The sequence below is a fragment of the Eublepharis macularius genome, chromosome 2, assembly GCF_028583425.1.
Source record: "Eublepharis macularius isolate TG4126 chromosome 2, MPM_Emac_v1.0, whole genome shotgun sequence".
In the NCBI taxonomy this organism is placed as follows: Eukaryota; Metazoa; Chordata; class Lepidosauria; order Squamata; family Eublepharidae; genus Eublepharis; species Eublepharis macularius.
In genome coordinates, this window is record NC_072791.1 from 139,713,874 (window position 1) to 139,738,086 (window position 24,213).

Genomic DNA, 24,213 nt, shown 5'->3' on the forward strand with positions numbered 1-24,213 from the left:
CTTCTTTTCCCTTAAACGGTACGGGCAAGGGAAAAGATTACGTTAGATGGGGCGGGCGGCTGCTGGCGGAAAGGGCCGAAGTGGAGCCGAAGGTGCTCGGCAGCGTTTATCGAAAAGCGGCGAAGACGGCGGAAATCTTTCGGCGCCGCTGGGTCTGGGTTATTCGGGGGTCATCTTGGCGCGGGGGATCCTGGCTATGTAAATGAGGCACGCTGCCCCTTGTGCGTGGCGAACGCACCTCAATAACATATTCCAGAGGGCACATATTTACAAAATACTGGCGGGTCTTTTACTTTTGCACTAAAGCGTACTAGATGGTGGCGCCGTATAGCAACTCACCATGACGAATATGAACATTAGTAAAAGAGGGGGTTGACGGGCTGGATGGGGGTTTCCTTCAGGGGAGGCACGGCCCTCAAAGCCAAAGCCGACCATCATGCGAAAGCGTGGGTCTGGCAGGTGAGACCCCGAATCTACGTAGATGCGGGATCTTCACCAGCACGGCGGGTGATATATTTTCGACTACAGGGATCACCTTTTTTGGTGGTTCCACTATGTTCGAAAGAATGTATTCACCTCTGGGCTAAAGCCTCTCCAAACACTTTCACACACAGCAAATCTCTTTTGCCTGTGCAATTTTTTTCCAAACACGCGGCTTAAAATCCAATTAAGAATCACTCTCGGCGGTGGTCCTATTTGGCTTTGGTTGCCGTGTTTCCCCCTAGGGTCCCAACTGTGGGGCCCGCCTAATGAAGTTAAAGAATAGAACTGAAACAAAATTCTTAACATTTATACATATATATTCTGCCGTTACTTTTATACTAGAGCTACAAAGGTCTGGTCTAAGGGGACACAGGGTATCTCTGGCCCAGGGTGAAGGGACATCTGGCGAATCACTGGGCAGAGGGGGGCTGGGCTGGCGGCTGTTCCCCCAGGGTCATACACAGGCGAGGCGGTTTGGAGCGGCTTCCCTTTCCATTCCTTCAATTGAGAGGCATGGAAGTATTTTAGCCAAGTGCCTCCTGTCTTCCTCTGGATGGCTACCTGATAGACGGCTGGAGAGACTCTTTTCGTGATTGGGACGGGGCCTTGCCATTTGGCCGCTAACGAGTGCGCCTTCTGTGAGAACTTCCTATATAAAACGAGCTGTCCTTCTTCCCACTGCCTCGGGTTCCTGACCCATCCTAGTTTGCGGTCCATATCCTTCTGAGCTGTGCCTAACTTCTGGGCCACTTGCATGTGGACGGCGTGTACGGATGAGATGAGGTCCTGAACCCAGGCGTCATTAATTACTACAGGTTGCATATCAGAAGGGAGCTGCGTGTCTAGCCAGAAGGTTTCTGGGAGCTGCATTTTCCATCCTGTTATGACCATATGGGGCGTGAGTCCGTGAACCGCGTTGGTGCCTCTGATGGCCATTAGAATTATGGGGAGTTTTTCATCCCAGTCTCTCCCGGAGGAGCGAACCATCTTGCGGAGAGCCTCCTTGAGGGTCCGGTTGGTTCTTTCTATGGCGCCGGAAGCCTGGGGATGGCCGGCTATGTGAAAGCGTTGTTGGATGCCTAATGCCTTGCAAAGTTCCTGGGTGACTTCTCCAATAAAATGTGAACCCAAATCGGAATCCATGACTCGTACAGTGCCCCATCTCGAGAATACATTGTTGAACAGTAGTTTGGCCGTGGTGGCTGCAGTGTTATGCTTACATGGGAATGCCTCGACCCATTTACTAAAGGGATCTATGACAGTGAGACAGTAGCGATTGCCGCGGGGAGTGGGAGGAAGGGGACCGATAAAGTCAATCTGTATACGAGCCCAGGGTCCATCAATTCTCTGATGCTGGAGGGGAGCTCTAGGTCCAGTTGGGTCTGCATTGACCATAGCGCAGGACAGACAGTTGTCCACCCATTGTGCTACTTCGGTACGCATGCTAGGCCACCAACCAACCTCTCTGACCCTCTCCAGAGTCAGATCCTTGCCTCGGTGTCCCTGCTCGTGGACAAACTGAATCAGATCGGCCCTGACTTCCAGTGGCACTACCCAATGGCGTTCACCGGCTGTATCTACTGCCCAGACTATGCTTTCCTCTTCTCGAATCACTAGTCTTCCTGTCTGGTCTCTTCCTGCGGCTAGGAGGTCAGCTACTTCTGGGTCGGATATCTGCAGTTGGGCTAGGTCTAGTGTACCTGCGGTTCCCTGAGCCTGGCTGCGGGCTTGTGCCCGGGTGGTGACAGGGTGGAGGGGACAATCTGGGGCTGGTTCCGGTAAGGGAGCATTTTCAGTGGCGGCTGCCTTGGCTGTGAGGTCTGCCTGGTCATTCCAATAGGCGGTCTCTGAGTTCGTCTTTTGGTGTCCTTTAACATGTGTGACCTGCGTTGGGCCTGTACGAGACTGAAGGAGCGTGGCCACTTGCTGCCATAGCTGTAGGTGGGCTACGGGTTTCCCATCGCTAGCTCTCCACCCCTGATTTTGCCACACCGGGAGCCAGACCGTGGCGGCTTTGGCCGTCCAATCCGAGTCTGTGTAGATGGCGAGTGGGCTTTCTGGGGGCTCAAACTCAAGCACTGCCAGAAGCGCTCGCACCTCAGCCGCTTGGCTGGAATGGGGGCGGGCTGGACCTTTGAGGGTATATGCGTCGCTCACTCGCACAGCACCGTAGCCTGTCCGAGGGGAGCCACCAACGTGAAAGGAGGAGCCGTCGCAGAACCAGCATGTGAAGCCGTTCAGTCGGGCTTCCTCTAGCGGGACTCCCCAAGTGACTGGCCAAACAACCTGCGGTGGCAGGTCCAGAGGGCACTCGTGCTCGGTCCCGGTTACTAACAGGCCATAGGGGGCTGGTGGCTCGGTGGCTTCCTTCTTAAATTCTACTCCGCTGTTGACCAAGGCTAGGGTCCATTGTGCTATGCGGGCGTTAGATACCTGCCCATCCTGTATTTTTCCAGATAGGATGTACTTGAGGGGCGTGTGGGTGGTCTGGACTATCGTGCGCGAGCCACCTATGATAAATTCCCAATGGGTCAGACTCCAAACTAGAGCAAGGCAAGTCTTTTCGCATGGGCTGAACTTGGTTTCTACTGAAGTTAGGTTGCGAGAGGCATAGGCTACTACTCTAGCGGCTCCCGCTTGCTGCTGGGTGAGCGTGGCTCCGATGCTTTTGTCCGAGACTGCTAGCTGGATAAAGAACGGCTGGGTGACATTCGGATGGGCTAGAGCTGGGGCTGCGGCCAGACTACGTTTCAGTTCGGCCAAGGCTGTCTGCTGATCTGGTCCTCATTCCCAGGGAGTGTTCTTTTTAAGTAAGGCATAAAGAGGGCGAGCCTTATCTGCAAATGACTCGATGAAATCTCGGGAGAAGTTGAAGGTTCCTAGAAGGGCTCTAAGGGAGGGGACGTCGGTGGGTGCAGGCAGCTTGGAAATGACCTCCATTCGCTGGGCGTCCGGGGTGCGACCCTCGGGTCCCAGGGTCAGACCCAGGTACTTGACGCTGGTCTGAACCAATTGGGCCTTTTCCCTGCTTGCCTTGAACCCAGTTTCGCGGAGGAGTTCCAGGACTTCCCTCGTGACTTGGCAAGCTGATTCTTCTGTGGGGGCGTGGACCAGAATATCGTCCACGTAGCTCAGAACATGGGGCCTCGAGGAGGGTTGGAGGCGTTCCCACATCTGAACTACATGGGCATGGCAAATGCTGGGGCTGGAGTGGAATCCCTGGGGTGTCCGCTTGAATGCATATTGCTGGCCGCGGAAAGTGAACGCGAACTTGTACCAGCAAGACTCGTGCAGCCGGATGGAGTGGAAGGCGTTGGCCAGGTCTATGACCGAGTAGAACCGGGACCCAGCGGCAATGGCCGTCAGGATCTCGTTGTACTTGGCCACAACCGGGGCAACTGGAGGGGTGGTGGCATTCAGGGCACGGAAGTCGACCGTCATTCTCCAGGTCACTCCATCTGCTTTTAGAACTGGCCACAATGGGGCGTTGCAGATGGACTGCATCGGGAGTATGACGTCCCACTCAAGAAGTCCTTCAATGGTCTTGGCTATCCCTGCCTCGGCTTTGGCTGGGTACTTGTACTGTCTCTGGGGAGGGGGGTCCTTTCCTTCAATCAGGACGCAGGCGCCCTTCACTATCCCACACTTGGCTTTGTCTGTCACCCAAACTTTGGGAAAGTCCTGAACCCAGGGGTCTCCTGTGATGGGGGCGAGAGGCAAAGGGGCCTTAAGGGCTGCACATCGATGGACTGCATTGACAAAGTCTGGGCCTCCCGAGATGCGCCACAGGAGCCCGTTCGCTAGGTCAATGGTCAGTCCCTCGGCTCGGAAGAACGGCATACCCAAAAGTCCATCATCTTCTCCCCGGTTTGCACATGCCGAAATCCGGGTGGCCAGGCTCCCAACGGAGAGGGGGATATCCTGCCAGACCGGGGATTCCTGCATGCCGCCTCCAAAACCGGCGAGCTGCATGGTGGTAGGGGTCTGAGTTCCCTTTGTAACTAAGGTGGGCCGGAGTATATTAAGTGAAGCTCCGGTATCTATGAGGAGGGTGGCAGGCTTCTTCTTTTCCCCGGGAGTCCCGATCCCTGCCTTTACTGTCGGTCTCCCCCATGTGTCCGGCTTTAGTTTGGCAACTATGCCCATGGAAGGAGACTGGGACTCGGGGCGACCCTATTCTGATCCTGCGCCCTGGTCGGTGGAAGCGGCACTTTCTCTAAAGGGGTTGTTGGGGCTTGGGCGTTCCCGGACCGCAGCTATCGGGGGACCCGGAAAGGAAAGGTCCGGCGGTAAGGGGGGCGCCGTCGGGGGTACCGGGGGTTGCTGCTGGTCTTCCCAGTCCATGATCGCCTTCATCAGAATGGACGTGGGCTTTCCATCGAATAGCTCCATGTTCGCTCCGATGTTTTTGAGGCGCATCCAAAGTTCCCAACGGAGGGGGTCCCTGGACTGGGGCGTAGTGCCGCGGTCCTTGTAGCCCTCGTGGTCGCCTTGCGGTGCTCCCCAAGCGTTAGACTGATCTGGAGGTGGGTAGACCTGATGGTTGTACGGGTGCGATGCTCGAGAATGGGAAGGGGCTAGGGGCGCATCTTGCGGCCGGGGCTCGTGGGGCCCCTGCTGGGAGGAGGAACCGTAACTTGGGGTGGGTGCAAAGGAAACTCCCGGGCGGTAGTCCCTTGGCCCTCTTCCCCGATTAAAACTGCTGCTCCTTCCCCTCAGGATCCCTCCCCTTGCCTCCGAGTACGAGTTGCGTCCCTGCGGTCGGTACTGAGAGTGGGGGTCATGGTTGGCATAAGTGACTGCACTTATCGGCTCGCTCTCCTTCCTACGGGAGGCCGGGGACTTCACATGGCGGATCGCTCCGGTCTCTCGCAACAGGCCAGCAATGCTCCTGATGCGGGATTCCAGCTCTCCCCATGTAATGCTCCCGGGTTCGACTCCTGCCAGGGCCAGGCGAGTGGTGCTGTTGAGCCCATCTATGACTGCTCTCCTAAATTCTAAGTCATCGAAGTCAGGCATGTCGCTCAAGTCTAAGTCTACCTCGTCTGCTAGTTCGGCTAGGAGCTGCTTTCTGGCCAAATATGCCTCTGGGTCCTCTCTGGGTTTTTGAGATTCTGCTATGTATAAGGCTTTCAAGCTCTTGGTACATGATACTTTTCACATTAGTCTATTGAAAAGAACCCCTCCTGCATACCAATGGCACATCCGTGCCCCTCCAATTCCAACTTTAATTGACGATCAAACTCATTACGAAGTACAGCAAATTTTGGACTCTAAAATAAAAAGAAACCAGCTGTTTTATCTTATCAGGTGGAAGGACTTTGACTCTGGGTTCGATGAATGGGTGAATTCTGTACATGTTCATGCTCCTAGATTGGTGAAAGCATTCCATTCTCGCTACCCACATAAGCCTGGGGGAGGGGCATCTTAGAGGGGGCAGAATGTCAGGTTCATGTATGTTCTTGCCTAACCGACTCCATCTTTAATCCTTTCAGTGTTTAAGTGCTTTCTTCACAGGTGCCAAGGTTCCCAGGCAGCTATCTCACAGAGACGGATTGTTTTGGCTACCGCTGTTCCACCAAGAACCGGCCTTGAGAGACTTTCGCTTTTCCTAGCTTCAAAGGGACTGTTTTGAGAACTATGGGGGGAGGTTGGGCTTGCTGGGATCTGTTACTCTGTACCTCATGCTATGCCTGTCATTGGTAACAATGCATATGTACCATCCTGAATATTGTATTCAGGCCAGTGGACTATAATGAACTGATTCTCCAGTAAAAACCTTTTGGAAACAATGGACTGTTGTCTGATTGCAGAGGGTAGCCTGGAATAAGGACATTATCTAGCCACAGCTCTGACACTAATAGAGTTACCTCCTTAATGGAAGACAACTACCAGAAATTACTAAAAGAAGTCAAGAAAGATCTGAATAAATGGAAAGACATGCATATCTCTCTCTTGGGCCAAATAGCTACAATTAAAATGAACATGTTACCAAAGTACATGTTTCTGTTTCAGACCATTCCAATTATAAGAAATCAATAACATTTTCAAGAATTAAATAAAATAATTTCAAAATTCATATGGCAAAGTAAAAGACCAAGAATAAGATTCAAAGTCCTACAGAACTCCAAAGAGAAAGCAGGATGTGACCTACCTGACTGGGAACTATACTACAAGGCTTGTACGTTGGTATGGATAAAGGAATGGATCCTACTGTGCAACTCAAAACTTTTAAAATTAGGAGGACATGACCTTAAGTTGGGTTGGCATGCCTACCTCTGGTACCAAAAAACAGATACACATAAATATTTTAAGGATCATATAATAAGAAAATCTCTGATGAATGTTTGGGAGAAAATAAAAGCCCAAATATATACAAAAACGCCAAGATGAATATCACCAGTCGAAGCATTTACCCAACCAAACTTACTAAAATGGGAGAATATGTACACCTATGAACAGCTGTTAGGAGAGGATTGAAAGCTAAAGTCAACAGAAGAACTAAAAGAATAGAGCATAGAGACAGGATGGTGGCTAAGAGCACAAATAGAATCCAGATTTACTAAAGATAAAACACAGGGATTCTTTTTTTTAAAATTTTTATTGGATGGTTAACACAACATACATATTGTTATTACATCTTACTTACTAATTATCCCCTATATATATAGTGTATGCTCCCCTCCCCTCCCCCTTTCCTCTATTGACTTCCAACAGCACTTCAACCCCCCGTTTCGTGTTACAAATGCTATCTCTTAGTTGTCATTTTAAACTTAATGGTAAAGATTTACACTATATCTTATCTTACTTAATAATACTCAAAAGACCATAATTGTCCTTTAACATCCCATCTTTTTTCTAAGTATTTCTTCAATTTCCCCCAGTCCTCAAAAAATTCCTTCGGATCTTGCTTTCTCAGTTTCCTTGTTAATTTGTCCATTTCCGCCATATATAACACTTTTTGTATCCACTCTTCAGTTTTCGGTATTCCTTCTTTCTTCCAATATTGTGCATACAAAGTTCTTGCTGCCGTTATCATATAGTACAGTATTACTCTGTCCCTTCTATCAATGTCTTCTAAATGCAAGGATAACAATAACATTTCTGGATTCTTAACTACATTATTTTGGAGTATTAAAGACATTTCAGTACAGATTTTAGACCAGAAGTCTCTAGCCTTATCACAAGTCCACCACATATGAAATAGAGAACCTTCATGCTCTTTAAATTTCCAACACTTGTTGGATAGCTGCTTATTAGCAATGGCTAACTTTTTTGGTGTTAAATACCATCTATATATCATTTTATAGCCATTCTCTTTAATACTGGTACACGTTGAAATTTTTAAAGTATTTTTCCACAACTGTTCCCATGCATCCATCATAATCTCATTATTACAATTTATTGCCCATTTTACCATTTGAACCTTAATCGTCTCATCTTCAGTATACCATTTTAACAATAATTTATACATTTTAGAAATTATTTTATTATTATCCCCCAATAAAAGTTCTTCTAATTCTGAGTTTTTATTTCTAAAACCTGCCTTCTTTTGATCTGATTCAAATAAGTCTTTAATTTGTCGATATTGCAGCCAACCGTAAGTTTCATCTCATTGTTTTTGGTTTTTAATAGTTCTTTATAAGTAAGCCATTAATCTCCTTTATATTCCAAAATTGGGTTAATTACTTCTGCCGGAACAATCCACATTGGTTTCTCTTGCTCTATAATTTTTTTGTATTTTAACCAAGTTGACAATAGATTTCTTCTCAAGTAATGGTGTTGGAACATTGCGTCCATTTTATACTTATCATACCATAAGTATGCATGCCATCCAAAAAGTTTGTTATAGCCTTCCAAATTTAACAACTTATGATTGGATAAGGACACCCATTCTTTTAACCGTACCAGACATATTGCTTCATGATACAATCGAAGATCAGGTAATTGCATGCCACCTCTTTCTCTTGCATCACAAAGCACTTTCATTTTAACTCTAGGTTTCCTTCCTGCCCACACAAATTCTGATATTTTCCTCTGCCATTTTTCAAACTGTTTTTTGTCCTTAACAATTGGTATTGTTTGCATCAAAAACATAACTCTAGGCAGCACATTCATTTTAATTGTAGCAATCCGACCTAACCATGATAAATTCAATTTGTTCCATTTTATCATATCTTTTTTCAATTTGAGTCTAGAGCTTTTCATAGTTGTTTTTAAACAAATCAATATTTTTTACTGTCAGCTCTATTCCCAGATACTTTGTTTTTTGTACCACTTCGCAGTCTGTTACTTCCATCAGTTCTTGTTGCTTCTTCTTCATCATATTATTTGTTATTATTTTTGACTTCTTTTTATTTATATAAAAGCCTGCTAAATCTCCAAACTCTTTGATCTTAGCTAACAATCTTGGCAGAATTTGTACTGGGTCTTCAACTATAAACATCACATCATCTGCAACTGCTCTTAGCTTATATGAAGACCCCTTTAATTTAATCCCTTTTATATTCTCGTCTTCTCTTATCTGCCTCAATAGTATTTCTAAGACCATTACAAATAACAGCGGCGACAGTGGACAGCCTTGTCTTGTTCCTTTCCTTATTTCAAATTTCTCCGTCAGGTCATCATTAACACAGATTGCTGCTCTTTAGTTCTTATAAATTGTTTTTACAGCTTCTATAAATTCTTTACCTAGATCCATCTTTTCCATCGCTGCAAACATAAAATCCCAATTCAAGTTGTCAAAGGCTTTCTCTGCATCCGCAAAAAAACCCCAACTTCTTTATCTGGACGCTTGTCATAATATTCAATGGCATTAATAACCACCCTCAAATTGTCTTTTAATTGTCTGTTTGGTAAAAACCCTGCTTGATCGTCTCCTACAAAATCCATTAACCATATTTCAAGTCTATCTGCTAATATTCTTGCCAATATTTTATAGTCATTGTTTATTAGCAAAATTGGTATGTAGTTTTTAACATCAGTCAGTTCCTTTAACATCAGTCAGTTCCTATAAAACACAGGGATTCTACATGGAATGATGCCCTTTTGATAAGCTGCTGTTAGAAACAAATGGAAAACTAATTAGAAAATTATATGCCTTCATGAAACAATTGAAGACAAAAGAGGAGGCACTAAAAGATCATATGGCAAAGTGGGAACAAAACCTGGTGCATGGCATAGATTTGGAGCAATGGCTACAGATATGGAGAACAAATATCAAAATAACAAAATCAGCCACCTTCAAAGAAAACCTATATAAAATGTTTTATAGGTGGTATGTGACGCCAGAAAAATTAGCAAAGATGTATCCCGAAGTACCCAATAAGTGCTGGAAGTGTAAAGAGAAAACCGGCACCTTTTCCCACATATGGTGGCTATGTAAAAAAGCGAAGAAATATTGGAAAGGAATACATGAATTGCTGCAAGAGGTGCTAGAAATGAATATACCCTTCAAACCAGAAATGCTCCTACTAAATATAATGCCGGAGGAGATAAATAGGGAAAATAGATATTTGATAATCCATATAATAACAGCAGCAAGGATAGTATATGCCAGATATTGGAAAAAGACAGATATACCAACAAAAGAAGAATTGATAGAGAAAACCTTAGAGACGGCAGAACTGGACACACTGACAGAATTAATAAAAGAAAAAAACAAACATGATGGGAAACAAAAATGGACCCTGCTCTATAGATGGGTTGAATGGAAGTATAACATAGAGACATAACTGCATGTTAGCAAAACAGAATTAAATGAATGAGGAAAGAAAAATTCTGCTATCAGAATAAGCTGGAACTAAAAACTAATAATAAAAAAGAGAGTAGTTTCAAACATCCAGCGTCCTTGGCCAGGAGAGCAAGAGGTTTAAGGCAACCTCAAGGGAACAGCGCTTCGGATCCAATAAGTGAGCACTACTTGATTTGAATGGGGCAAGGATCCCTATTCTTTTAGGGCAAAGCTTGCCTTAAGGTGGGAGAGCCCTCCCAGCTGTTGGAACAAAGACTCCAATGGTCAGTTTCCAGGAATAACAAAGGTTTGATTACCTTGATTACTTGTTGCTGGGATGTGTAAAAGAAAATGCAAAGTTTCTCCTGGAACTGCACAAAAAGGGCAGTTTGTTAATGGGTTCCACCGGAGCTCAGTTGATCAATTTAGTTGGGGAATGTACCTTTCCCAGGAATGAATTATAAACCCTTATGGGTGCCAATTGATTTCTCCTCAGTCATGGGCTGGGGATCTCATCATGGCAGGAGGGAAAGGAATGTGCTAAGTGGGAAGATACTACAAGACCTTTCTTGCTCTGGCTCTACCCATTGCTGAGAGGACTATAAACTAATCACCACTGGTCACTCTGCATTTACATTTGGCATTCCATTCATGCCTAGATCTCCCAGGTGGGATTCAGCAACTACTAGCTGGAATTCCCCTGTTTGCAAACCAAACTGCATTTAATCCAGGGGCCTTGTGATTTTATATCACAGGTAGCTATATTAAATAGCTATTAAACATGGCAGAGGCTGGGCCAACTGCTTACATTGCAGGGGGCATCTCATCCCTCCCCCCTGCACCATGTCCTCTTTCCCTGCCTCCCCCCCTTTTCCTGCTTTCTTCTCACCTTCCCACTTGCCTTTGTCTGTCCCCATTTTCACCTTTCTCCCTTCCACCCCAGGGAGCCTCTTCCCTATGGCCCAGTTGCATGATGCTGACTGAGACAAGCCCAGTGTCATGGCGAGGAACCTGTAAGAGCTTGTGTGGGGGGAGTACTTCACTTTTCCTTGTATTCTCTTCCCCACACTGTTTCCCCTTTCCCTCCTCCTGGCAGCCCTCATATGCTCACATCTCCCTATGTCCTTCTCTCCTTCAAGTCCATTAAACAACTTACCTATATTTACTAATTTACTTCATTTATATACTGCCTTTCTCTACAATGGAGACCCAAAGAAGTTTACATCATTCTCATCTCCTTCATATTATCCTCACAACAGTCCTGAGAGTAGGGATCTCATTCCCCAGTTGGGGCGGGGGATCCTCACTCCAAGCCTTCACTCCCCCCATTGCTTACCTGGCTGGTGTTGTGGAAAGGTGTGAGGATGGAATGGACCTGGGAGCTCTAGAGTGCACTAGTGTTGGGGGCCAATCAGGGTTGCCAGGTCCAGGCTGGGAAATTCCTGGAGATTTGGGGGTGGGACCTAGAAAGGGTGGGGCTTGTGGAGGAGAGGGGCATCAGAATGGTATAATGCCATACAGTCCACCCTCCAAAGCAGCTATTTTCTCCAGGTGAACTGATCTCTGTCACCTGGAGATCAGTTGTAATTCAGGGAGATCAACAGCTACCACCTGGAGGCTGGCAACCGTAAGCCGATTTATCAAATTTATCAAATCGGCCCCTCATGAGGGCCTTCAGTTCCTTGTTATGCTGGGAATGAAGTCAGAGATCTTGAAAAACAGTGTACTCCCCACTTTTGATGGAGTTTGTTTGACCTTGCAGACTCAGTTAAGAGCCTAGGGGTTATACTGGATCCAGTGCTACTACTAGAAAAACAAGTTAAGGCAGCTGCAAAAAATGCTTACTACAATCTCACTCTAGCCTGGAAAATGGCTTCTTATCTCGACATAGCCAACCTGGTCACCGAGATCCATGCTATGGTAACATCAAAACTTGACTATTGTAATGCATTATACATTGGTCTCCCATCTAAGTTAACTAGGAGGCTCCAATTGGTGCAAAATGCTGCAGCTCGACTATTATCAGGTGCGAGCAGGAGCTTGAACATCACTCCCATCATACAGTCACTCCATTGGCTACCTATCAGTTACCGTGCTCAGTTCAAGGTATTGGTTATTACAAAGTTCTTCACAGCCTTGGTCCAGCATACCTACTAGACTGCCTCCCTCCCTATGTCCCTCCACGGCAGCTTCCCTCATTTGAACAGGGTTTCTTGCAGGTGCCAGCCTGTACATGGGTGAAATCAACAGCAGCCCATACAGACTTCCGGCTGGGGATCCATGAAGGTCTAACGCAGCTCTAAGAGCTGAGCTGTCCGTGCCGCTGTTTTGAAGGCTGGAGGGGTGCAAATTGCCCGCAGCCACCTGTTCTCAGGCGGAGAACAGGCAAGAACGCTCGAGAACCTGAGGGCGTGTTGATCTCGGGTGAGGGGGGGGGTTCTACACAATGAACTTGGAGCTGAAAATCTGATATAGATGGGAAATACCAGAAGGACTGACATTTGAGTTTGGTGGAGTTAGAAAGAGCATCAGATCTGGCCATGAGATGGAGACTTTTATTAGGGAAAATGAAAAGGACTTACCAAAACTATAAGAAAGTGACCATGGAATGTAAAGTTATATCTTGGAATGTTAATGGACTAAATTCACCTTGTAAACGCAAAGCTACTTTCCACTGGCTAGCAAAACAAAAATGCAATATAGTTTGTCTGCAAGAGACACATATTAGAAAGCAGGACGAAAAATATTTGAAATTTGTTAAATTGGGAAAAGAATTTGTTGCTGCCTCGAAAAAGAAAAAGAGGGGAGTTGTATTGTACATAAAAGAAGAATTGCAGCCCAGACTAGTTTTAAAAGATGCAGAAGCCAGATATTTAGCAGTGGAAATTATTTGGAATTCTAAGAAAATATTGATGATTGGGATCTATGCACCTAATGGTGCAAAGGAAAAAAAATTTAAGGACTTAGAGAAACAATTAGATGAATTGACCTATGATCATATAATTTTGGCGGGTGACTTCAATGGAGTTACAAACCTGGATGAGGACAAGCAGTCTAAAGCTGCTCACAAAAAAAGAGCACTATTACCAAAGACGTTTTTTATGCTTAAGGAACAAGAAAGTTTAGAAGATGTGTGGAGGAGACAATATCCTAAGAATAGACAATATACATTTTATTCTGCAAGACATTTCACATTATCAAGAATAGATATGATCTGGGCCTCTAAAGAACTGACATTATGGACTAGAGAGGTGGAGATAATGCCAAAGGTAGGCTCAGATCATAATCCAATTATGTGGAGATTTGGGAAAAATAATAAAAGAAAAGGATGGAGAATAAATGAGGACTTGTTACAAATAGAAGAAAATATTGCGTTGCTGCGAAGGGAGACCAAATTTTTCATACAATATAACCTGAACAAAGAAGTGCCGACCAATAAAGTATGGGACACTTATAAAGCGGTGATAAGAGGCATACTAATAGACCTGAATGCAAGAACTAGGAGGAAAAAGGAGGAAAAGAGATCTGAAATTTTGGATAAAATAAAAGCCAAAGAGATACAACTTAAGAAAAGACCAGGGGAAAAAAAGACATATCAGGATATTAAAATTCTGCAGGAACAATTGACAGCAATGGACAATAAAGAATTAGAGTGGAATTTAAAGAGGATGAATCAGAGGTCGTTTGAAGGTGCAAATAAACCTGGGAAATATTTGGTGCGGCAACTAAAAAAAAGGAAGGAGAAGAAAATCATAAGTAAAATTCTAGAAGATGATAAGGTGCTTATGGACCAAGCGGCTATTAGTAGAGCCTTTTTTATGCAAAATTGTACCAAAAAAAAGAAGTGAGTAAAGATTTAATAGCGGAATACCTAGAGAAGATGAAAATTCCGACAATTCCTGAAAAATGGAAAGAGAAATTAAATAAGGAAGTGACGGAAGAAGAAATAAAAGAAGCTATACAATCAACGAAGATAGGAAAGGCGCCAGGACCAGATGGACTAACGGCAAAGTTTTATAAAGTGATGGCTAATGAACTGGCGCCATTCCTGAAAGAGGTAATGAATGGAGCGATGCAAGATCAAAGGATTCCTGACTCATGGAACGAAGCCAATATATTGCTGATACCGAAGGAGGGTCAGGACTTGACCAATGTTAAAAATTACAGACCAATTTCGTTGTTGAATAATGACTATAAAATATTTGCAAAGGTGTTGGCAGAGAGGTTGAAAGGATGGATGTCAGAATTCATTGCTGAAGAACAGGCGGGATTTTTACCCAACAGACAAATTAAAGGACAGTAATAAACGCTATTGAATACTATGACAAGCACTGTGACAGAGAGGTTGGTTTTTTCTTCGTAGACGCGGAAAAAGCATTTGACAATCTGAACTGGGATTTTATGTTTGCTACCATGGAAAAGCTGCAAATGGGAGAAAAGTTCATACAAGCGGTTAAGGAAATTTATAGAGACCAGAGTGCAGCAATCATAGTGAATGAGGATTTGACAAAAAAATTGAAAATCAGCAAAGGAACTAGACAGGGATGCCCGCTGTCTCCATTGTTGTTTATTTTGATTTTGGAAATATTGATGATTCAAATACGTGAAGATGACACAATCAGAGGTATGAAAATAAAAGAGTGTTCTTACAAGGTCAGAGCTTTTGCGGATGACATAATGTTAATAGTAGAGGATCCAATTGAAAATATGCCAAAGGTAACAGAGAAAATAAAAGAGTTTGGAGATTTGGCTGGATTTTACGTGAACAAAAAGAAGTCAAAGATTTTATGTAAGAATATGACTAAACAGAAGCAGCAAGAGCTAACGGAGATAACAGACTGTGAGGTGACTAATAAAGTAAAATATCTTGGCATTGAGCTGACTGTGAAAAATATAGATTTGTTCAAAAATAATTATGAGAAACTGTGGATACAAATAGAGAGAGACTTAATAAAATGAAACAATCTGAATTTATCATGGCTGGGAAGAATTGCAGCAGTAAAAATGAACGTCTTACCACGTGTGATGTTCTTGTTGCAAACTATACCAATTATCCGAGACTCCAAACAATTTGATAAATGGCAAAGGAAAATCTCAGATTTTGTGTGGGCAGGCAAGAAACCACGAGTGCAAATGAAGGTTTTACAAGATGCGAAGGAAAGAGGTGGCTTGCAACTGCCCAACATAAGACTGTATCATGAGGCAGTATGTCTTGTATGGTTGAAAGACTGGATAATGTTAAAAAACCGTAAGTTGCTGGCCCTGGAGGGACATAAAAAAATATTTGGATGGCATGCATACATGTGGTATGACAAAGTAAAAGCAGACTCCATATCTTTGCATCACTATATTCGGAGAAGCCTCTTCACGGTCTGGAAGAAATTCAAGTTGTATATGGAAGATGGAATTCCTTCATGGGTGGTTCCATATGAAGTAATAGATCCGAGAACTGTCGATAACGAACAGCAATGTCTAACCTACAAGGAGAATACACAAATACAACATTCAAAGCTGAGAATAAAGACAGAAGAAGAATTGTCTCCTTGTTATGGATGGTTCCAGTACAGACAGATCAGAGACCTTTATAATGCGGACTGCCAGAGAGGAGGAATAAGATTGGAAAATTCGGAGTTAGAGGAAGTGATACTACAAGAAGGCAAGAAAGAAATATCCAAGATTTACAAATTACTTTTAAAATGGTTTACGGTGGACGAAACAGTAAAAGTCCAGATGGTGAAGTGGGCAATAAACTTTCATAAAGAAATAACAATGGAGGCATGGGAGTACCTATGGAAAAATACAGTGAAGATTTCAACTTGTACGAACATTAAAGAGAATGTGTACAAAATGATTTACAGATGGTATTTAACACCAAAGAAAATTGCGCTAGGAAATACTAATATGTCAGACAAATGCTGGAAATGTAAAAAGCATGAAGGATCATTTTATCATATGTGGTGGACATGTGAAGTAGCTAAACAGTATTGGGGAGAAATAATTGAAGCAATAAATGAGATTTTACAAATACAAATAAACAAGAACCCAGAATTGTTGCTACTGAACTTGGGAATGGAGGCAGTTCCAACGCAGTATAGAACATTGTTATTTTACATGACTGCAGCGGCTAGACTTTTGTATGCGCAGAAATGGAAGACACAAGAAATACCAACTGTAGAAGACTGGATTTATAAATTGCTGTACACGGCAGAAATGGATAAAATGACAAGGAAACTTAAAGATCTTGACCTAGGACAATATATTGTTGATTGGGGGAAATTGAAACAATTTTTGGGAAAAAAGTGGGATGTAAAAGGAGAACTGTGGCAGTTTGAAAATTTAAAAAAAAAACAATGTTGCAATGAGAAGAGAGAAGGGATCTTACCATTTAGGGGGAATGTAATTATAATCTAAGCTAATATAATATTTAAGGGAATTTTTCATTGAATATATGAGATAATGAGAAGGGGTAAATAGATATCTCAATGAGATATACTATATATGATATATAACATAAAATAAAGGGTTAGTGGATCAGACTTTACATTATAACATATTATGTGGTTATGCTATATGGTGTGTGCTGTGCTACATTGGTGGCATAGCATACAATATATATATAATATATTACTATAATATATACTATATTGATAGTGTATTTGATGGATTATATGCCTAAAAGAAAAGAAATAAAATAAGTTTAAAGTAAGAGATAGTGCGATCCTTGCTATATATTATACTATACTGTTATGTTATATTGATATGAGATATACTATATTGATAGTATGTTTGATAGAGTTTATGTAAAAGAATAAGAATGTGCTTAGAGTAAGAGATGTTATGATTCAAAGTTGGTAGGAAAATATAAATGAAATAGATTTAAGTAATAAGAAGGGTTAAGGGTTGGAAAGCTGTTGGAAGTCAATAGGGAGGGGGGAGGAAAAGGGTGGGGGACAGAGTAAGGGGGAAAATGGGATTATATGTGTTAAATTTGGAAAATTTTCTTTTGTTTTTCCACTCACCAATAAAATTTTATTAAAAAAAACAAACAGCAGCCCATACATTGGCTTTTTCTGTGGTAGCCCCTACCCTATGGAACGGCCTGCCCGAGGAGGTCAGGACTCCCCCACGCTCCTGGCTTTTCACAAATGATGCAAAATCAAATTATTCAAAAAGGCTTTTTTCTCAGCTAGGAGGGCAGTATTGTAGGAAAGGGGTCCCAGATATTTCACTAATGAGTTAGGAACCATCATCTTCAAGGCCTTCTGGAGGACTAGGGATGTGCCACAAGATTGGAGAAGAGTGAATGTTATCCCAATCTTTAAGAAAGGGAAGAAGGATGACTGGGAAACTACAGGCTGGTCAGCCTGACTTCTGTTGCTGGGAAGATATTAGAGTAGATTTTAAATGGATTGATCTGTAAGCATCTGAAGGACCGCTTAGTGATCCAGGGAAGTCAATATGGTTTTGTCTCCAACAGATCTTGTCAGACCAACCTGGTTTCCTTCTTTGATCAAGTGATGAGCTTACTGGATCATGGGAACTCTGTCAACGTGATATATCTGGATTTCAGTAATGCTTTTGATAAGGTTCTCCATGACATTCTAATGGGTAAACTGGAAGACTGCGGACTGGTCTATAGGATAGTTTGGGGGATAGGGAACTGGTTAGAGGACTGCACCCAAAGTGTGGTGGTCAATGGTGTTTCATCAGATTGGAGGGAGTGTCCAGTGGGGTGCCGCAGGGCTCGGTTTCGGACCCAATACTTTTCATTAAATTTGCTGATGATACCAAATTGGGAGGAGTGGCAAACACCCAAGAAGACAGAGTTAAAATTCAACAAGACCTGAATACTCTGGAGAAGTGGGTGGTTGTGAACAGGATGCAGTTCAACATAGATAAGTGCACAGTATTACATCTGGGCCACAAGAATGGAAAGCACAAATACTGGATGGGGGACATACTTCTGGGTAGTAGTGTATGTGAAAGAGATCTTGGGGTAAGAGTGGGCTAAATATGAGGGGTCAGTATGATGCGGTGGCAAAAAAGGCAAACTCAGTCTTAGGTTGTATCAAAAGGGCCATTGCATCGAAATCGCAGGAGGTCATAGTCCCTCTCTATATTGCCCTAGTCAGGCTGCACCTGGAGTACTGTGTGCAGTTCTGGAGGCCTCATTTAAAAAAGGATGTGAACAAAATTGAGAGGGTGCAGAAGAGAGCGACAAGGATGATCAGTGGTCTGGAGACTGAGCCCTATGAGGAAAGGCTGAGGGCCTTGGGAATGTTTAGTTTGGAGAAGAGGAGATTGAGGGGGGACATGACTGCTCTCTTTAAATATCTGAAAGGCTGTCATTTGGAGGAGGGCAAGGAGCTGTTCCAGTTGGCAGCAGAGGATAGGACCCGAAGCAACAGGCTTAAATTACATGCACAAAGGTACTGGCTGGATATTAGGAAAAACTTTTTCATGATCAAAGTACTTCAAAGGTGGAATCAGCTGCCTAGGGAGGTGGTGAGCTCCCCTTCACTGGCAGTTTTCAAGAAGAGACTGGATGAATATTTGTCAGGGATGCTTTAGGCTCATTCTGCATTGGGCAGGGGGTTGGACTAGAAGGTTGCATGGCCCCTTCCAATTCTGTGATTCTGTGACTTAACCATGATGTTGCCTTACATATTATCGGTTGCTTTAAATATGTACTCCTATATACTACCTGTGCTTTATGTTGCTTAAAGTAAGTTCTAGAATTGATTATGTTCTGTTTCAGCATTTCTTCAACCCCATATTGGATCCTTGCTAATGCTATGTCTCTATAAACTTGTATTCATTTACCCTATGGAATGTTCTTGACACTGTATGGAAATGCCTGCCCTTGTCCTTGCTATTGATTGTACTAATCTCACATTGAGTCTCAGTGAGAAAGTCGGAATATAAACAAACAAACAAACAAATAAAATGACAAGACATGACAAGGAAGTCCTCCAGAGCACGTGGGCATGAAGTAAGTCCCCCCTGCACATGCCTCCCCAGCTACCCTCTGTCCCCCAGTTTGGGCCCCAGGGTACCTCATAACCCACCTGAGAGGCAGGTTACGTTGAGTGTGTATGACTTGATTAGGGTTGTCAGGTCCCCCAGGGATCAAACTGGGGGACAGAGGGTACTGTGGGGGCATGCCAGGGGAACTTACCTTGCATGTGTGTGCAGTGCGTGCACACTACAGATTGCTTCCACATCACTCTGGAAATGATATAATTCCCAGTGTGACACAGAAGTGATGGGTTGTGTGAGGGGCCAATTTTTACCAAATCTAGCATTGGGGGCCAATTTTTACCCAATCAGCCCCATACGTGACCCTGTGCTTCTTCTAGGGTTGCCAGGTCCCTCAAGTCTCCCAGCGGGAGCCTGGGACGTTGTCTCCTACCCTCTTGGTGCTCTTGGTGTTGTGACCGCGTGCACGCTTTGCTCCTGGTGTGCGTGATGATGTCACTTCTGGGAGTGACGTCATCACACAGGGTCAAAGGCGCCGTGTGACAATGTCACATGTGCCGGGGAGGGCAGAGAGAGCAGGCAGCTCTCTCTCTCTCGCTGCCACCGCACTCCTTGTCCCTGCTGGCATGGGCAGCACAGGGGCAGTGGCGGCTGCAGCAAGAGAGCAAGCTGCGGTGGCCACAGCCTGCTCTCTCGCCGTGGCCGCAGCCGCCCCTGTGTAGCCAGCACCGGCAGGGACAAGAGGCATGGCAATGGCAGCAGTGGCGTGAGAGAGAGCAGGCTGTGACACCACAGCTCTCTCGCTTGCTGCCGCCACTGCCACGCCCCTTGTCCCTGCCGGCGCCGGCTACACAGGGGCGGCTGCGGCCACAGCAAGAGAGTGGGCTGCAGTGGCCACAGCAGCAGTGGTGAGAGTGGCATGCTCTCGCAACCGCCACCTGCTTTCTCTCTTCCGCTGCCGCCGCTTGTTCTCGTGGCGCGGGAGCACACCCCGCACTCAGGGGCACACCGCGCCACCTGGGGAGGAGGTGCTCCAGGGAGCACGCTCCCCCCCACCAGCCAGGTAAGTGGGTGCAGGGGGGAGGGTGGGATCGGGGGATCCTCTGCCCTGAGCGGGGGGATGGCAACCGTAGCTTCTTCATTGCACATTGGGTATGATGTCATTCCCAGCTTGACATGGAAGAGATCCAAAGCACTTGAAAGTGAGCTCGGGGGGGGGGTGAGGGGCTCAACCCATTCCTGTGCCTTTCCCTCAGCCAACCAGATGAGCAGTGGTGGGGGGCAGAGGCTGGGAGCATGGGATTCCCCATCCCCACTGAGGGAATGGGATTCCTAGAGTGGATCAAAGTCATCCAATTAGCTTCCACAGCAGAGTGGTGAATCTGCGTCTCCCACATCCTACTCTGAAACTCTAACCACTACACTACATTGGTTTTAGGGGGCTGTTGTTGAGCAGTAGCAAGCAGCCAGGCATGGGTGAGTCATGCAAGTCATGTGGTATTAAGTCATGTGGTGGTTGTTTCTTGGCCTGGTCCCAATGAGTCCCTCAAAGGGCAAAACAGCCCTGGAAAGGGACTTGCCCTCCTTGCCTTTTACTGACAGAAACCAAGCCTGGAATACTGACCTAACTGTTAATTGGTTGCCTGGCAACAGTCACTGAGGGCATCTGGTTAAAGCTACAGGAGCTCCTTTAATCATTTTGTTTTGTTTTGTTTTGAACCCCCAATGTATTTTTTTTTTTTGAGATTTCAGATTTTTCTGCAAACTTGGGCCATTTTTCAGATGTGTAGGAAGATCTGTCTTGTCTGTTCATGGTTCCAGTCTCTGAATTTGTATCCTCTGATCAGCGCCACTTGGCTATCAGTATGTAAGATTTTGAAACAAATTTGCTTATCAACACCCTGCAACCATTACACATATATACTGGTTAAGCAAAATGCCTGTTTTGTCTGGAATATAGGATCCCTTTTTTTAACCTCACAGCCATCCCCTCACATATCAAACTACTGGTGGCAGGGAAAATTATTTTAAAACATAAAGAAAAACAGGGAGGCAGCATAATACTAGCCATTTCAGAGCTTTATAACAAGGTGCCATTATAGGAGTTACAATATATAGGCCACATAAAGGTGGCAAAATACCACAGTCATAATTTCAACACAAATACAACCTTTTTGTTTTGTGATATTCACTAATTCCGCCCCCCCCCCGTAGATTCTTTCATACCATCATATTAAGCTAAACATGTTATATCAACTAACTAGAATTTATAAGGGGGGAAATTTAATTTCCAGTGCAATTTATGCATGTTTAGTCAGAATTCCCACTGTCTTAAATGGGACTTACTCTGAAGTAAGCATGGATAGAATTGCAGGCACAGACTGTTTCCACATAGCAGCAGTAAGTACCCTGGCCTTGGCAGCAGCAATCCTCAACAGGAGAGCAGAGTCTCATGTGCCCTGCCACTGTGCTATTCGCTGCTGCTTTTGCCCCCTCCCCTTTCCTGCTCAGAGGTGATGGAGATTTTACACCATCCCCCTTCTGAGCCTCAGAGCCAAGCTACAAGTGACTGAGAGTCAAGCTACAAGTGACGCCTGACACAGGTTGGACACTTGTCAGCTTCCCTCAAGTTTTGATGGGAAATGTAGGCATCCTGGTCTTGCAGCTGTAATGGAGAGCCAAGCTGTAAAACCAAGATGCCTACATTTCCCATCAAAACTTGAGGGAAGCTGACAAGTGTCCAACCTGTGTCAGGCGTCACTTGTAGCTTGACTCTCAGTGTAAACCTACACCAGAGGTCAGCTGGAAAAAGAAAAATCCCGTTTAAAAGGCCACAGTGGGGGACAAAATGCAAAGCTTGGCTCTGCCATTTTGAAGGTAGAGATTAGCTCCACCACCTCCCCATATTGGCTGTGGGTAGTATCCACACATGTAGTGTCCTCTGCCCACCTCTCCTCTGAGTCTGGAACAAAGAAGGTTGTCCTTTCACCCTGCTCAAATGGGAAAGCCTTAGCAGATTTGCTTAACTGCAAATGTTGCACAGTTTGTTGTAAATGATTAATTCAATACCTAACATCTGAATGTTTGGTTACGTAAAGAATAGTCTGTATGCCAACACCTATCCACATGTTATCTCTTAACCTCTTATATTCAAATGGACCCCATCTTTCTTATATATTTTGGCTGGCTATCCTCCAGAATAAAGAATATGCCTTCCTTCTCAACTCTTCTTCACACACAGTGGAGGGTCTTTTTCTATGAAGTGGCTATCATCATCATTATTATTAGCAAACAAGAAGGCTATATATAGTATTAGGAAAGATACAAATGCCGTTGTGAATCACATCCATAGCAACACAGTACAGTGCTGCAAAGTAGAAAAGCAGAGAGGTCACATGATACAAACACAGAGGCTATAGAAGCTTTAGATAAACTGGAGATAGAAAAACAAAGACACTGCTTCATACTGGCCTATGAAGCATGTCTGCAAATGTAGACAAGGGTTCTGTTCTAATCAACTGGGAAAAGATGTGGTAAAATGCTATAATGGATTTTTTTTTGAAAAATTTTTATTGGATTAGAAATCTCTATAATATCTATTACAATCAATTCCCTTTAAATATTCCAGTTCTAACCCCCTCCCTTTCCCCCCCTTTTGTTGACTTCCAACAGTTTTCCAACCCCTTATCCGTTTTTTCCCCCTACTCATTTCAAACTTATTTTATTCTATTTAACATATACTTTCACTCTCTTCTAAGCTTCTATTATAACACAGTGCTATCTCTATTCCCTTTCCCCCTTAACTTATCGACTAAATGTTACATTCCTGGCATATATTCTTTAATAATAACAGTCATTTGTCTACTTTTGTACTCCATATTCTATCTTATTTCTTATCTCGTCGATATGGGGCAAACAATTTGTCCCTTGTTCTGCATAACTTTAAGTACTTCTATAAGCATTGTATACATTCACTGTAAGTCAATCAATTTAACTCATACTCTATATATTGCTCTTTACTTCCTTCTATCTTATATTCATTCTATCTTAGTTATATAATTTCTTCATTATACAATTATCTGCCAGAAATAAAATTAGTTAATTTCTATCCTTATAATTCTTATAGTAACACCTCTATTACTTAGTACTTTGTATAGTAATCAAATAAAATATTTGCTTAGAATTTCTCATTTAACTCTCCTCCCCTCGGTAAAGTCACTTCCCTCTTCTTTTGTTGTATTTCAGTAATTTTCAAACTGCCACAGTTCTCCTCCCACCTCTCATTTTTTCACCAAATATTGCTTCAACTTTTCCCAATCCATGTTGAACTGTCCTGGATCAAGGTCTCTCAGTTTCCTTGTCATTTTGTCCATTTCCGCCATGTACAGCAATTTGTAAATCCAGTCCTCGATAGTTGGCACTTCTTGTACTTTCCACTTTTGCGCATACAACAGTCTAGCCGCTGCTGTCATGTAAAATAACAATGTCCTGTATTGTGCCAGAATATCCTCCATTCCCAAGTTCAGTAGCAGGAGTTCTGGGTTCTTACTAACTTGAAATTGTAAAATCTCACTTATCACTCTTATTATTTCCCCCCAGTACTGCCTAGCTACCTCACAAGTCCACCACATGTGGTACAGCGATCCTTCATGCTTTTTACATTTCCAGCATTTATTAGACATGTTCAAATTCCCTAACGCAATTTTCTTTGGTGTCAAATACCAACGATAAATCATTTTATAAATGTTCTCTTTAATGTTAGTGCATGTCGTGATCTTCAATGTATTCTTCCACAAGTATTCCCACGCCTCCATTGTTATTTCTTTATTAAAGTTTATAGCCCACTTCACCATTTGCACTTTAACTGTCTCATCTTCTGTGTACCATTTTAGCAACACTTTATAAGTCTTAGAGATTTCCTTTTTATCCTCTTGTAAAATTACCTCCTCTAATTCCGAATTCTCCATTCTTACCCCTCCTTTCACACAGTCCGAGTTATAGAGATCTCTAATCTGTCT